Source organism: Crinia signifera, chromosome 19, assembly GCF_055691185.1.
Source record: "Crinia signifera chromosome 19, ASM5569118v1, whole genome shotgun sequence".
Classification (NCBI taxonomy): Eukaryota; Metazoa; Chordata; class Amphibia; order Anura; family Myobatrachidae; genus Crinia; species Crinia signifera.
Genome location: NC_139226.1, coordinates 65,288,409 through 65,302,823, shown reverse-complemented (window position 1 = coordinate 65,302,823; position 14,415 = coordinate 65,288,409). Strand labels below are relative to the sequence as shown.

General features: G+C 45.1%; 1 long non-coding RNA gene across 1 annotated transcript; it reads left to right on the top strand.

The window, feature by feature from the left end:
- Positions 1-4,401: 4,401 nt before the first annotated feature.
- Positions 4,402-12,840, top strand: LOC146042625 (uncharacterized). The gene is made up of 2 exons (XR_014463948.1): positions 4,402-4,950; positions 10,135-12,840. It is a non-coding gene; the product is annotated as an uncharacterized LOC146042625 (long non-coding RNA).
- The last annotated feature ends 1,575 nt before the right edge of the window (positions 12,841-14,415 follow it).

Sequence of the window (14,415 nt, the reverse complement as noted above, 5' to 3'; positions counted from 1 at the left end):
CTGGCTCCTCCCGGGCCTGTCTTGCTCGATCCCGTGCTGTGTTTGGGGAAAAACAAAAAAGTGCTGATTAGGGGTCATTTGTATTAAGCCTTGTCAAGCTATACATGCAAAGGTTATAAGTACAGATAATTGTACAGGCAAACAGCTTTTTAGTGGCCTTTACAAAACACAGCCTGTAACATGGCAGGTATGCTGTGACATTTGGGCCATTGTAAGCATCACAAACATTAATCCTACTCAATGACATATTTTATCACCATTACAGGGTGTCAAACAGGAAGTAGCACACATATAGTGTATGCCATGTTTCTCTCATGATCAGGCTGGTGGCCTTATTGCCTTAAATAAGGTCATGTAAGCAGTCATGTACAAATGGCCATTTAATGTATAAACACTCACATCTCGCTATGCTGGCCCTGATTTGCTGGAGCAAATCTAGCTGGCGTCGTCTCAAGTCGGACCACCGCCGCTCCAGCTGTGCGATGGTCCGCCGCACCTGCGTACGGGCGTATATGCGCCGGCGGGCCACCGCATAGGCATTACGTTTCTGCCGGTTGGTAATGAATGGCCCTGCACGGCCCAGCCTGGTCTCCATAACGGCGACCAGTGTCCTTAATTCTGCAGGGGAAAAAGGGGCTGCTCTGCCATAGGCCGCCATCTTAGCAATGGCACAAATCAAACAATCATGTGCTGTCATTGGTTGATCAGAGTGATATTTGGTATTAACTTTATTGTTCATTTTTACACTAACAGCGTGTATGCGCCCGAACAGACGGCTAACCCATTGCATCGCACACCCATCCTAAACAGACAGTGTAAACTAAGATGGAAACACATTATATATAATCTATAACATTCACCAAACATGGGTATAAGCAACAGGTGAAATAGTCTGCATCACTAGAGACTTACACCTAACTCAACAAGGTACTAAACAGCTATTTTATAATGAAAGCTATGCAGCAGAAACATAGCAAATAGTGGCAGACCTTTTCCCAAAATTAGGCCATGCTGCCATGTGTACACTTACCTTCTACTGGCCCATACTACAGAGGTGGAATGAAAAGTAGCTAGCATCCAGCCAGAATTTGGAGTGCTTTCACATGTGATTTGGATGCTAGCACTGATTACTTGTGGCTAAGTGGTGGACTGGATTTACATATGGAATGGGTAGTGTCAGTTGTACTACATACCAAACAAGTGCACAGTACAGATGTACATTCAAATATACATTTCATGTGTGACCTCAGTTTTATTTGGTCATTGGTGTTCAAATCTGCATTTAGCTACTAAATCAGACTTACTGAGTTTGCCAGGTTTTTGAGAAATATTTATCCACACCAAGGGGCGTGCCGTATGCGCCGTGCCGTATGCGCCGCACGGTTGACGTACGGAACGCAGGTTGCAGCTGATTAACGCCAATTACAGAAATAGTATTTAAAGTTGTCCTAGAAAGGCAAACAGTTGTTGCAAACATGGCTGGCTCAGAGTCAGAGGAAGAACAGGTGGTGCAGAACCTCTTGTCCCGCATGGAGTCCAACACCACCTATGTCCCCCTCAACCCAGAACAGCCAGATGGGCCATCAACATCAGGCCAATCAGCAGCTGGCCCATCCTCAGCATCAGCAGAATCATTGGGAACACAGCAGGTGGCTTCCCAACAGAGTAGCCAGGCCAGCACTTCAAGTACAGCAACCGGTGGCCTTGGCAGTGCCAGTGGCAGTGGCGGTGCCAGTGGTCGTGCCCGTGGCCGCAGTCGGGCAACAGAGGAACCAACCACAAGAAACATGGCATATGAACCGCAGGAGCGTGACATCCTGGTGACCCGGGCACGTGATTTGATAGAGTGCCCACCGGTAAAGTTGACACACACAAGGAGATGGAAGATCTGGGAGGAGATAACGGCGGAGATTAATGCGGTGGCTCCACAAGTTCGTGAAGCGGAGCACGTTAAGAAGAGGCAAGTACATGTGTGTTACATTTGAGCAGTACAAGTCCAGTAATGTTTACATTCAATATTAGATGGAGTTGGTCAATGGGTGGTCACGTTGCTTGGAGGCACAGACATGTTTGCCATGACATTGAATTGATAGTTATTGTAGGGTGACTGTAGTTGTATCTTCTAAGGGTTGTTTTGCAAAATGAATATAATGTAAGTTTGGTGTCAGTAGGCACATGTTGTATTATGTTTCAGATTGCAATGGGTGCTACAGCAAACATGAGGAGTGACATGTATTAATATGTACACTTTGATTGCAGGTGGCACGACTTCAAAGGCAACCTCAAGAAGAAATTGACCGAGCGGTGGGAACACAGCCACACCTCTGGGGCTGGCCCCATGCCATCAAAGCTGAAGCTCACCCCCCTGGAAGAGATGGCACAGTGCTGCATTGCAGTGGAGGAGGTCCGGGGGGTGAGCACCATAGACAGCGAGTCCCCAGCGGAAGTGATGGCTTCTACGCTTGAAGGTAATTATTTGCCAGGCCATAAGTAGATGTTTTGAATTTTGCATGGAATGTGTGATAATTGGTATTTTCTCATTCAACAGCATCCCCACCGCTTGGTCAACAATCTCTTGAGGAGGTTGTGGAGTCTGTGCCACCTGGCCCCAGTAGCAGGCCCGTGCAGCAGCAGCCGGCAATGTCCGCGGATGAATTGGCCACGTGGGGGCATGTGCTTGAAAGTATTGTGCAGCAGGGAGACTCGCATCAGAGCGGGTGCGTAGGGCCGAGGAGGTGCTGCAGGGTTTGACCACCAGCCAGCAGAGTATTGCTGCGAGCCTGCAGGCTATGAGTGCCAGCCAGCAATTTATTGCTGCTAGCCTGCAGGTGCTGGCTGATCAAGCCCTGTGGCAAAATGAACTCCTCCTCTGCCATAATGAACTTATGGTGGAGCTAGTTACCACCAATAGGGTCCTAATGTCACCCGTTTCTGGTGCATTACCACCATCATCACTCCCTGCTGCCAGAGGGGGAAGAAGATCCACCCCCTCCCCAGCATGTGCTCCACGTGACCCACCATCTGACTGTGGCCGTGGGCGAGGCCGAAGAGCTGCTGCACGTGGCAAGGAGCCTGCCAGGGGCAAACGTGCCCGCAAATGAACTTGTGTCCCCATTAATCTCCACCGTTATGTCTTCCCAAATCTTCCATTGAGCTGTGTGTGTCAGCATCCTGTGTCAAATTCCGTGCCGAGGGTCACCACATTTGCCCGCGGTTCAAATGTCATGTTTGGTTCCCCTGTTGCCCTGTTTCGGCTAGCATTACTGTGTGCTGTACTTGAAGTGTTGGTGCTCTACTTTTGTTGTGAAGCCACCTGATGTGTTCCTAATGATTCTGCTGTGGCTATTTATTATATATTATTTACTTTTAGTCCTGTTATGGTACCATTTATTTTGTGATGGTTTCGAAATTATTTTCTAAGTTTCGTTAATAAATGTTATTTTGGCCCCCCAAATGTCTGTATTAATTGATCCATGCAGAAGTGACATGTGTATTAGTATTATTAATATTAAGTTGTGTGCATTTTGCAGTGTAAAAGTGTGTGAAAAATGCAGCATATATATGTGTGTTTAGTAATGGTCCATTTAAGCTGCAATGGTTCCAATTGAAGCAGTGACAAGCGTGTAATTAACAAGTAATGAGTAAAGTAGGTGATTGTATTGTGTTCAGCTGACATTGGTTGAGGTGCGTCCGTCCTGATTAGGCGTTCCGATTGCCTAGCGCATGACCGAGTGGTGTCCGCTAAGCAATACTAGCCTTTTGGACACCGCACATTTCTTCCCTTTTTGTTCGCGTGCATTCGGCGTGCTGTCCGAATGCACGCCTACCAAAATATGTGTACTCCCCCATGTCCACCCATGTTTCCGCCCAGTTTAGCCCACTTTGAAACTACGCCCCTGTGTCATTCCGCATGACGCCCATAACACGCCCATATTGCCCGAGTGATTGTGGTGCACATTTCTGTACGGTATTAGTGAGAACAAGTACGGAGACCATGCGTGGCACATGCGCATGGCGTTCCCCACGCATGCGCAGACGGCTAAAAAACGCGATCCGAAAGAATTCGGGAAAGTATGCACCGATCAGAATAAGGGCCAAAGAGACATTATATAGGAGTGTTAAACCAGCATGCAGCATCCGGGGGGCTGGACACTACGGGATGCCCCGAGGGTGTTCCTTGCGCTCTGTCACTCCGTTGCTGACACACCCCCCGTGGAGATGCCGGTTGTGACAATATACGTTAACGTGTAACTGTGGACAAAACAATATGAAAAAAATGAACATGTGAACAACTCAAACATTAAACATATGTGCTAGTGATAAACTGAGTACACGTGACTATATAATAAATTGAGAATAGTTAAAAATGATGGGTTGCATGGGATTCTGAATAAGATTTTATACCTGGGAGCGGCTATTTAATTTGCTGCTCCGCTGCTATAGATTATATGCATGTAGACATGCTATGTGTCGACTACCCTATTTTGTACCATACTTATCTAATGGGCATATATGCAATCATGCTCACTGAAGGGTTAATCAGCCATCTTGTTTTCATTGAAGGGTTAATCAGCCATCTTGTTTCTCTATGTCTGTCCCTGCTGATTTCAAGGTGGTTATATCCTGGCTCTTTTCCAGTACTCGCTGCTATCATAAACTTTGTTACTTTCCTTAGACACTGTACATTCTGTGCTTTCTCATAACTAACGAATACTACACAAGGCGATGTATAAGCCACCCCACAAAGACACTGCTATTTCCCTACCTCTGCACCAAATATTAACCAATCATGTAATTGAACCAGCGTCGTTTGTTGTGTATAAATATGTTGTTTTCGTCATCATTAAATCAGAGTTCAACCTTGTATCTGTGGTCATCGTTACTGGTCATATCATATGAGGTTACACTCTCACGGAGCTCTAAGGGGTCTTCACACTGAGGTCAAATAAGGTAATTAATAGATCAGACAATCGATACATCGGCGTATGATCGATTCTCTTCAAGTGGGGGCTCGGCCACCGGGATGCGAGGTCCATTCCTACACAGATGTCATAAAGATTTTACAGTCTGCCTGAATCTGTTGTGAGGTTACGGACATACTCGATCCTGAACCTGTGACACCATGCCTGGGGTATGTTGAATGTCTTATATAGAAGTTAGAGTCTTCTATCATAGAAGTTAAAGTCTTCTATTTTTGTGCACATAACCTGATCTGGGATCAGATGCCGTACTTGGAGTACGAAGGAGACCTGGGGTCTTTAGTCTAAATAGTACCTCACTTTGAACGCCCATTCTTTATTGGCCAATTGTCTTTATTGTATTGTCTTAAAGTATAAGTTTTTTTCTTTCATTCAATATCCCTGTGTGATTGGTGAGTATACACACTCGTGATATCTGTATTTCCTTGTAAACCGTGCGGCTGGTAAGTTCACGCACAATAACTTCACCGTTTGTCTAATCTGACTACTGTATGCCAACAGACTTGCGGACTTTATGCTCTCCTTCTCGGAGTAACGCAACGTGAGGCTTCACATACAGTTCTCAGCAACATAACAACAAGACTCTGTCCACCGTCACGTAGACGGTCTGTTGTTTCACTAACATTTTGTACTTTTATATTTAATGGGATGTATCTAGAGGAAATATAGTTCATATAATATTCAGATAAAGACCAACCCTCACAGTCTGCTGCCACAGGTCCCGACCTGCCTGACTGAAGACGGTGCCCCTGGTCTGAGTATTAAGAACTTTCCACGCTCCCATTCATAGTCAGAAATATTGATACACAATCATACCCCGACATGGGTGGAAATAATAGTAAGAATAAAACAGTCTATCCACCCCCATTACCTAGTGAAATATGTAAGGAGTATGTTGCCCACAAATTATTACCTTGTTAATCCATGAGGTGGACAATATAATAGATGGGACTGGAATCAAGTCCCCAGTATTAATACCCCGATCCCTGCAATATAGTAAACAGCTGCAGATTATCCCCTTAACAAAGCACAGGAGATAACTGACATGTGGAATGAAATCACCGTACACCAGTTCAGCTTTGAAAGATCTATTTTCTATTGAGCTCTCAGGGTGTACGGCGGATTCCTGCTAGGCTTCTGTGTCTTTGCTGGAAGAGGGGGGTTTGAGGGGGAAGCTGCAGTATTGGCCTCTCTCTCCCTAACACTGAACATCGCTGCCTATTGCAGTTTCATGTAAATAGAAACCTACAGTCACTGAATTTTGGAAGAGATTTAAAAGATGCTGGACTGAGGAAACGGGACTATTTCTTGAAATATTCCCTTTACTCATTTCCACCTTTATCAATAACCTACACCCCTCCATTTCCACGCCAGTCAAACAGAATGTCTCTACCTGGACATCTGACAAACTCACTGAATTTAGTGAGCACTTATATGAAAAAGAATCTGCTGGATGTTTTGATATGAAGAAGACTGTCGTCACTTCTACTCACAACTTCCAAAATAATAACAGAGGCCCACCAAATAGACCAAATAGGGGGATCCCACAAAATAACCAGAAAAGACCGTATAGACCCCCTCAGGGTCCAACACCCCGTGCGCCTCCATACAACAGAGATTACAACAATACTGGTGCAGTACCAAGACAAACAACTTGTTTCAACTGTGGCCGGAATATACACTGGGCTAGGGACTGTCCACTCCCTCCCCAGAAACCACAACAACCTTACACTCCCAGACCCCAACAGGGACCATACAGACCACACTCAACATCAGTTCAAGACCATGTACGTTTCAGAGTGGACTGGTCTGACCCTGCACATTGACGGGGCCCGGAGGAGGGTATCCCATCTTTTGCACAGTTCACTACTCATTGGGAAGATTCACCCCTCATCACATTATATGTTGATGATAAAAAACTGTCCTTTCTAGTAGACAGTGGGGCAACAACCAGTGTTTTGTGTTCTCTTAACTATGATGGTGAACTGCAAAAGACTACTCCTTCAATGGGAATCAACGGGATACCCACTGACACATACCTGACTGACCCAGTTATCATACGCTCCGTCAAGGGAAAACATTTAGGTATACACCAATTCAGGATCATCCCAGAATGTCCTGTTAACTTACTAGGCCGTGATTTGTTTAGTAAATTCCACATCTCCATCTCACCCTCTCCACAAGGGAGTGGGCTCCAAGTCACCTCCCCACACTTTGTGTCACTACAAAATACTCTGGACAACTCACTTGATCAAATTGATGATAGAATTTGGGCCATTGGCCCTTATGACACTGGCTTCATACCCTGTACACCATACAAAGCCAAGCTCAAACCAAATACACAACCCGTGTTTTGCAGACAATATTCACTCTCACCAGAAAAGATTGAAGGTCTTAGACCTATGATACATGACTTCCTCGAACAAGGCATACTCAGGTACATTGTCTCACCTTACTCGACACCTATCAACCCTGTTGCTAAGGCCGATGGCTCTGTTAGATTCGTACAAGACTTGAGAAAAGTAAATGATCTCATTGTTCCTATTGCACCCATAGTACCTGACATCAATTCACTCATCTCAGCAATCCCTGCAAACGCAACCCACTTTAATGTCATAGATTTGAAAAACGCATTTTTAGCATTCCTATAGACACAGAGACCCAATTACTCTTTGCTTTTTCATTTGAAGGTAAACAATTAACCTGGTGTCGTTTACCCCAAGGCTATATTGACTCTCCAGTGGTCTATAGCATAGTCCTCCAAGCCACATTGGCTCCATGGCACCCCCCCCATAGTTCTGTCCTGCTACAGTATGCAGATGATCTGCTTCTCTGTAGTGTCACCGAGGAGACCAGCCGGTTAGATGGAATCTCATTGTTAAACTGGTTAGCAGAATGTGGACACAAAGTGTCAAGAGAAAAATTGCAATGGTGTAAAACGCATGTCAATTACCTGGGTTTTGTACTCTCTGAGGGAGAAAGAAAAATCAGTCCACAACGCATACAGTCTGTATTGGGCCTGGTCACCCCAACTACCCAGAAGGATATGTTGTCTTTCTTGGGTATGGTAAGTTACTGCAGACAGTGGATCTCTGATTGTTCCTACTATGATAATATCTTGAGACAATGCACACTCAAAGACAAACCCAAGGTTATACAATGGTCAGATGAAATGTATTCTGCATTTAAAAAATTGAAAGAAATGTTAGTACAGAGTCCCGCGCTTGGTCTCCCGGACTATATGTTATCATTTCACTTGTTTGCAAGGGACACATGTACAACTATGGCGGGTGTACTGACCCAACTTCATGGAGGCAAAATGCGCCCAGTCGCATTCTTCTCAAAGGTAATGCCTGTCACTGTGCAAGGAATGCCAGCTTGTCTTCGAGCACTGGCTGCCTGTGCAATGGTTGTTGAGATGTCCACATCACTTACATTAGGACATCCTACTGTGTTACATACCACACATAATGTCCTCTCCATCCTCAAAGGTCTACACACACAACACATGTCTGCCCAAAGACTCAGCGGCTATGAAGTACTCCTACTAGGGAACCCTTCTCTCACTGTAAAATACGCAACAAACACAGAAGGACCTGTCTCTGTACTAAACGCACTTTTAGGTCTTAAAGGACCTGACGACGAGGCGCCGCCTCAACATGACTGTACTCTGACAATTGACTCAGAAACTTCACCCAGACAAGACATGTCGACTGTGCCTATCCCCGATGCCGACATAATATTTGTTGACGGCTCCTGCAGCCGTCCCAATGACAACACGTACCAGGCAGGATATGCAGTGGTTAAACTTCCAAACACCACCCTTGAAGCAAAGACAGTCCCCTTACAGTCAGCACAAGCTGCAGAACTCATTGCACTCACTCGAGCTTGTCACATTTACAAAGACAAACCTGTCACAATTTACACAGACTCCAAATACGCTTACGGAGTTGTTCATGGTATGATCTGGCAACGCCGAGGCTTCACTGGCGCTGATGGGAAAGGCATATCACATGCGCAACTCATCACAGATCTCTTACACGCAATTACATTACCATCTCAAATTGCCATCCTTCATTGTAAAGCACACACTGGAGGAAAGGATGATATCAGCAAAGGCAACGCTCTTGCTGATACCGCTGCTAAACGTGCTGCCACTATAGCAACATATAACCTCACTCTTGCTGTCATCTCGCCTCCTTCGTTAGATGATACATACCTACTGACAGAATTACAGGCTGCTGCCTCTAATTCAGATCTATCAGATTGGACATATCCAATACTGCAGAAGAATCCACGGACTGGATTAATCTGCAAAGAGGGGAAACCATGTATACCCCAAACCAGTGCATCATTGTTCATAGCACACTACCACGGAGTAGGACACCATAGTATAGTAACAACTACTTTACTCCTCTCCAATGATTTCTACATTACTAATGCAAAAGATCTCATTAAACAATACATCAGTAGATGTATAATATGTCTCAGAAACAACCCAAATAACCCAGACAAAGCAAGACACCAGCACCTAGAATACCCAACCACTCCATTCACTCACCTGCAAATCGATTTTACACATATCAATAATGCAGGAAGACAGGAATATGCCCTGGTCATTGTCGACATGTTTTCTCGGTGGCCAGAAGCATATGCCACTAAATCAGAAGATGCAAAAACAGTAGCCCGCATACTCACGCGAGAAATCATTCCGCGCTGGGGATGCCCGCTTCAAATTAATAGTGATAAAGGTTCAGCCTTCACAGCCAAGGTCACAGCAGAACTAGTCAAAGCACTGCAAATAGAATGGAAGTTTCACATTCCATATCATCCACAGAGTTCCGGTATCGTGGAACGCATGAACCGTACTCTTAAAGATAAACTACGTAAAGCGACAGGAGGTACATTTGCAAAATGGAAACAAGTCCTTCCTATCGTATTGGCTGAAATTAGAATGACACCACAAAAGACTCTAGGTTACTCCCCCTTTGAAATACTAATGGGCAGACCTTTTCCCACGCCCTGGGCAAAGAAACCACTAGTTACAACTGAGGGAGATCTAGACGTAATAAGAGAAGAGTACATTAGATCCCTAATAGAGAAACTTAATGAGTTAGAACAAAATGTTATCTTTAAGAATCCTTCTCATCCACAGATACCCACTCACCCATTCAGGGTTGGAGACAAGGTCGTAGTGAAAGTGTTGCCGAGAAACAAGCACCCCGGAGATTTCACCTACGGTCCAGAAACAGAAGTGGTCGCGGTTACCAGGACGGCTGTCCTCACCGACGAAGGACCAACGTGGATCCATGCATCCAGAGTAAAGAAAATTCCACCTCCACCACACGTCAACACAGAGGTCGACACCGATCCCGAGACTGACACAGACGGGACGAGAGAGGTAATAACGGGAGCCAGTGGCTCTGACCTCCAACTTGGAGAAGACCTGCCGGCTGGAGGTGATGAGGAATCAGGGGTACAACATTCTGAAGCCGAGGACGACGCTACAGGATATGACTCCCCCCACCTTAGCCCTAGTGATTTTATTCGGGCTTGTTCTTTATAACTGTTTTGCTGAAGTTGATATTACTCAGAATGATGGACGTTTTACCTTCTGGTATAATTCTTCTAGTACAACTGTTGCTACTTTCATATTTTCTTATTGTGATATTGTATCTTGTTCAAACAATCAAGGCGGGAATCGAGAAGAACCACCGCTGCCCTGGCTGTGTAACATCCAACACACACCACACGCTGTAAGTCACGTATATATCTGTGTCACTAGTACTTGCTGGGGAGATTCTTGCAACTCATGGGGGGCTGTTGGGTGGAACACTAGAGCAGATACCACTGCCTTTAATATCAGCCAAGACTGGGGATATTACCCCGATGTTGGCATCCATAAATGGTCCAATGGTCGATCCTTACTAGCCCGTATGTCCCTACGAAAAAAGGGCACCTGCAATGGCCAATTTATCATTAACTTAGAAAACCCGGCCTCCGGTGATGCCGGACTATATGTCTTGGGTAAATATCAATCAGGGGAAAACGGGGGCCCAAGAGGAAAATTCCATTTAAAGGACATGTACGATAACCCAGAATACACCGCCCTCAAAGCCACTGTAAAACCTAAAACACCACCATCATTCCTTAAACCACATGTCACTACTTTTAATGATATGTTGGCCATTGATAATCCCACGTATGAAGATACCATGTCTATGGAAACAGGTTTCTCTGATGTAAACTATTGGTTAGAATGGATGAAGTATAATGCCCGCAAGGTTAATCAAACTGATTGCTATGTGTGTGGAAAGTCCAGACCCCATTTAGGTACTGTACCCATACACATACCACCTGAACAGGATAAATGCTTTTTTAGTTTATACACTGACACTGTAATAGAAGAAGCCAAATGTGAACAATGGAAAAAGGAATACCCCATTATGACAAAGAATACCAACCCTGGTAGTACTATAACTATTTACCCCGGTAATTACACTTGTTATTTCTCTAATAGTACTGATCAAAATGTTGTACAATTGAAATTATTTCCTGATGGGTATTGTGCTGAAAGAAGACATATCACCATACCCACCATGAAGAAATCTTTGGGAGATATCTTTTTTATCTGTGGAGATATGAGGCTGAGGACAAAACTAGACAACCCTTGGAAAGGAGAATGTGCCCTGGCAAAGATTATCATGCCCATTCACATCCTCCCAGCCAACCTTCCTCGGCCTCCTCCCACAGGTAACACAAACACACACTCTAGAGCTAAGAGAGATGCCCCCAAGGAAAGTTTCGATCCACATGTGTATATCGATACTATTGGTGTCCCCCGGGGAGTTCCAGATGAATTCAAGGCTCGAGATGAAGTCGCTGCTGGCTTTGAGTCTCTGCTTCCCCAGGTGACAATCAATAAGAATGTGAATTGGATAAATTACATATATTATAACCAGCAACGTTTTGTGAATGATACTAGAGATGCTTTAAAAGGTATAGCTGAACAGTTAGAAGCCACTTCTCAAATGACTTTTCAGAATCGTATGGCCTTAGATATGATGCTTGCCGAGAAAGGAGGAACCTGTGTGTACATAGGTAAGATTGATGGATGCTGTACTTATATCCCAGACAACACAGGTCCTAATGGGAAAACTACCCTAGCTATTAAACATCTAGAAGATTTATCCATCGAACTCAAGAAGAACTCAGGTGTCACGGACCCCTGGAGTAGCTGGTTTGGATGGCTAAACGATTGGAAACACGCACTAACACAAATAGGCATGTTTATTCTCATTATAATTATTGTACTTATGATAGTAGGATATTGTGTCTTTCCCATATGTAAGAAGATTGGTTCCAAGTACCTGGATAATGTAACACCTGCTATGTACACTGATCTCGCCAAAAGCCTTCCCTCACCAGAAGATTATAGTGAATATGTTAAAATCCATCGTACCAAACAAGATGCCATCTACAAGAATCAAATTGTCTAAAAAGGACATTGATTCTAAGAGGGGATTGAAGGGTTAATCAGCCATCTTGTTTTCATTGAAGGGTTAATCAGCCATCTTGTTTCTCTATGTCTGTCCCTGCTGATTTCAAGGTGGTTATATCCTGGCTCTTTTCCAGTACTCGCTGCTATCATAAACTTTGTTACTTTCCTTAGACACTGTACATTCTGTGCTTTCTCATAACTAACGAATACTACACAAGGCGATGTATAAGCCACCCCACAAAGACACTGCTATTTCCCTACCTCTGCACCAAATATTAACCAATCATGTAATTGAACCAGCGTCGTTTGTTGTGTATAAATATGTTGTTTTCGTCATCATTAAATCAGAGTTCAACCTTGTATCTGTGGTCATCGTTACTGGTCATATCATATGAGGTTACACTCTCACGGAGCTCTAAGGGGTCTTCACACTGAGGTCAAATAAGGTAATTAATAGATCAGACAATCGATACATCGGCGTATGATCGATTCTCTTCACTCACTATTAGCCATACATGAAAAACTTCACCCATTGGAGATAATGCTAGTTATGATTCAAAGAAAAATGTTCTAAGAAAACTTTTTATTAAGTCACTTAGGTGCGAGTGTGTTTAAGGTATGGATCCATTTGGACTTGCACTGCGATAACCTTTTTGCTCGATCACCGCCTCGGGGATGCTGTGGGACATGATCGATTATCTTGCAATGTAAACTTGACAGCGGATGGGCACAGTTCTTGAAGTGCTTGGCCACAGGTTGTTCCGGACCTTTAGACGATTTTCCTAATGATTGCATATATGCCCGTTAGATATGCACATGTAATTTATATACTGGATTTATTTAACCTTCATACATATATGCATAATGTCACAATATGCATGTATTTCAGTTACCTGCTGGTCAAATCCTGCTGGCTTTGTCTCATGCTGCTGACTAGCTCTGTATAGTTGAACTGTGGTGTGAGATCTGAGCTCAGCTAATTAGTTACACCTGGTGAACCTCTCTTGCTGGGAAGCTCTGTGTAAACTGAGCATGCTCAGCCCGTTGATTAATTCACCTGTGAGTTCCCTGTGCTTCCTATAAAAGGCAGTCTCTGGCAGACAGAAGCTGCCAGAGTATAGGTTCACACCAGCTCCAGCATTCCAGTGCCTTGTCCTATTCCAGACTTCTGATTATTGCATCTGACCTCGGCTTGTTCCTGACCATTCTCTTGCCTGATCCTCCGGTACCGTGTCCAGTGATTCCTGTGTATGACCTTGGCTTGTTCTGTGACCATCCTTCTGCCTGCTCCCTGTGTACCGCATCCTGTGCCTTCCTGTGTATGACCCGGCCTGACTCTGACTAATCATTGCTGCACCCATTGGTATCGTTTCTGTCCACCTGTTACTGACCCGGCTTGACGACCACGCTCCATATTTCACAAGCTACCACCACTCATACGGGGAACCTGACCAGGGGGCCGCGACCGACGTGTCGGGTGCCGCAGAAGCCCATATCCCGCTTGGAGGGGTCACTGGCAGAAAACCCCCGTCACGGTTAGACTCCGCGCCCCTGTGTCAGGTCTAGCCAATCCCCGAGTGGTAGTGCACCCCAAGTTTGTGACACATAATATGTGACTGCCGCTGGGGTACCATGAATTCGCCAGAGGTACACAGCATGCCAGTCGACATTCAGTATGTTATAAACTACGGCACAGTTGTTATAAACTACGTACTCAGTATGTTATAAACTACGGCACAGTCCCCCCTGCCTCCTCTGTTCCTGCTTGGACCTTAGGGCGGGGCTTGGTGACGTCAGGGCGGGGCTTGGCCTTAGTGCGGGGCTTGGTGATGTCAGGGCGGGGCTTGGCCTTAGGGTGGGGCTTGGTGACATCAGCTCTCTGCACACCGGGTCTCCCCTGCCTCCTCTGTTCCTGCTTGGACCTTCGGCACGCCG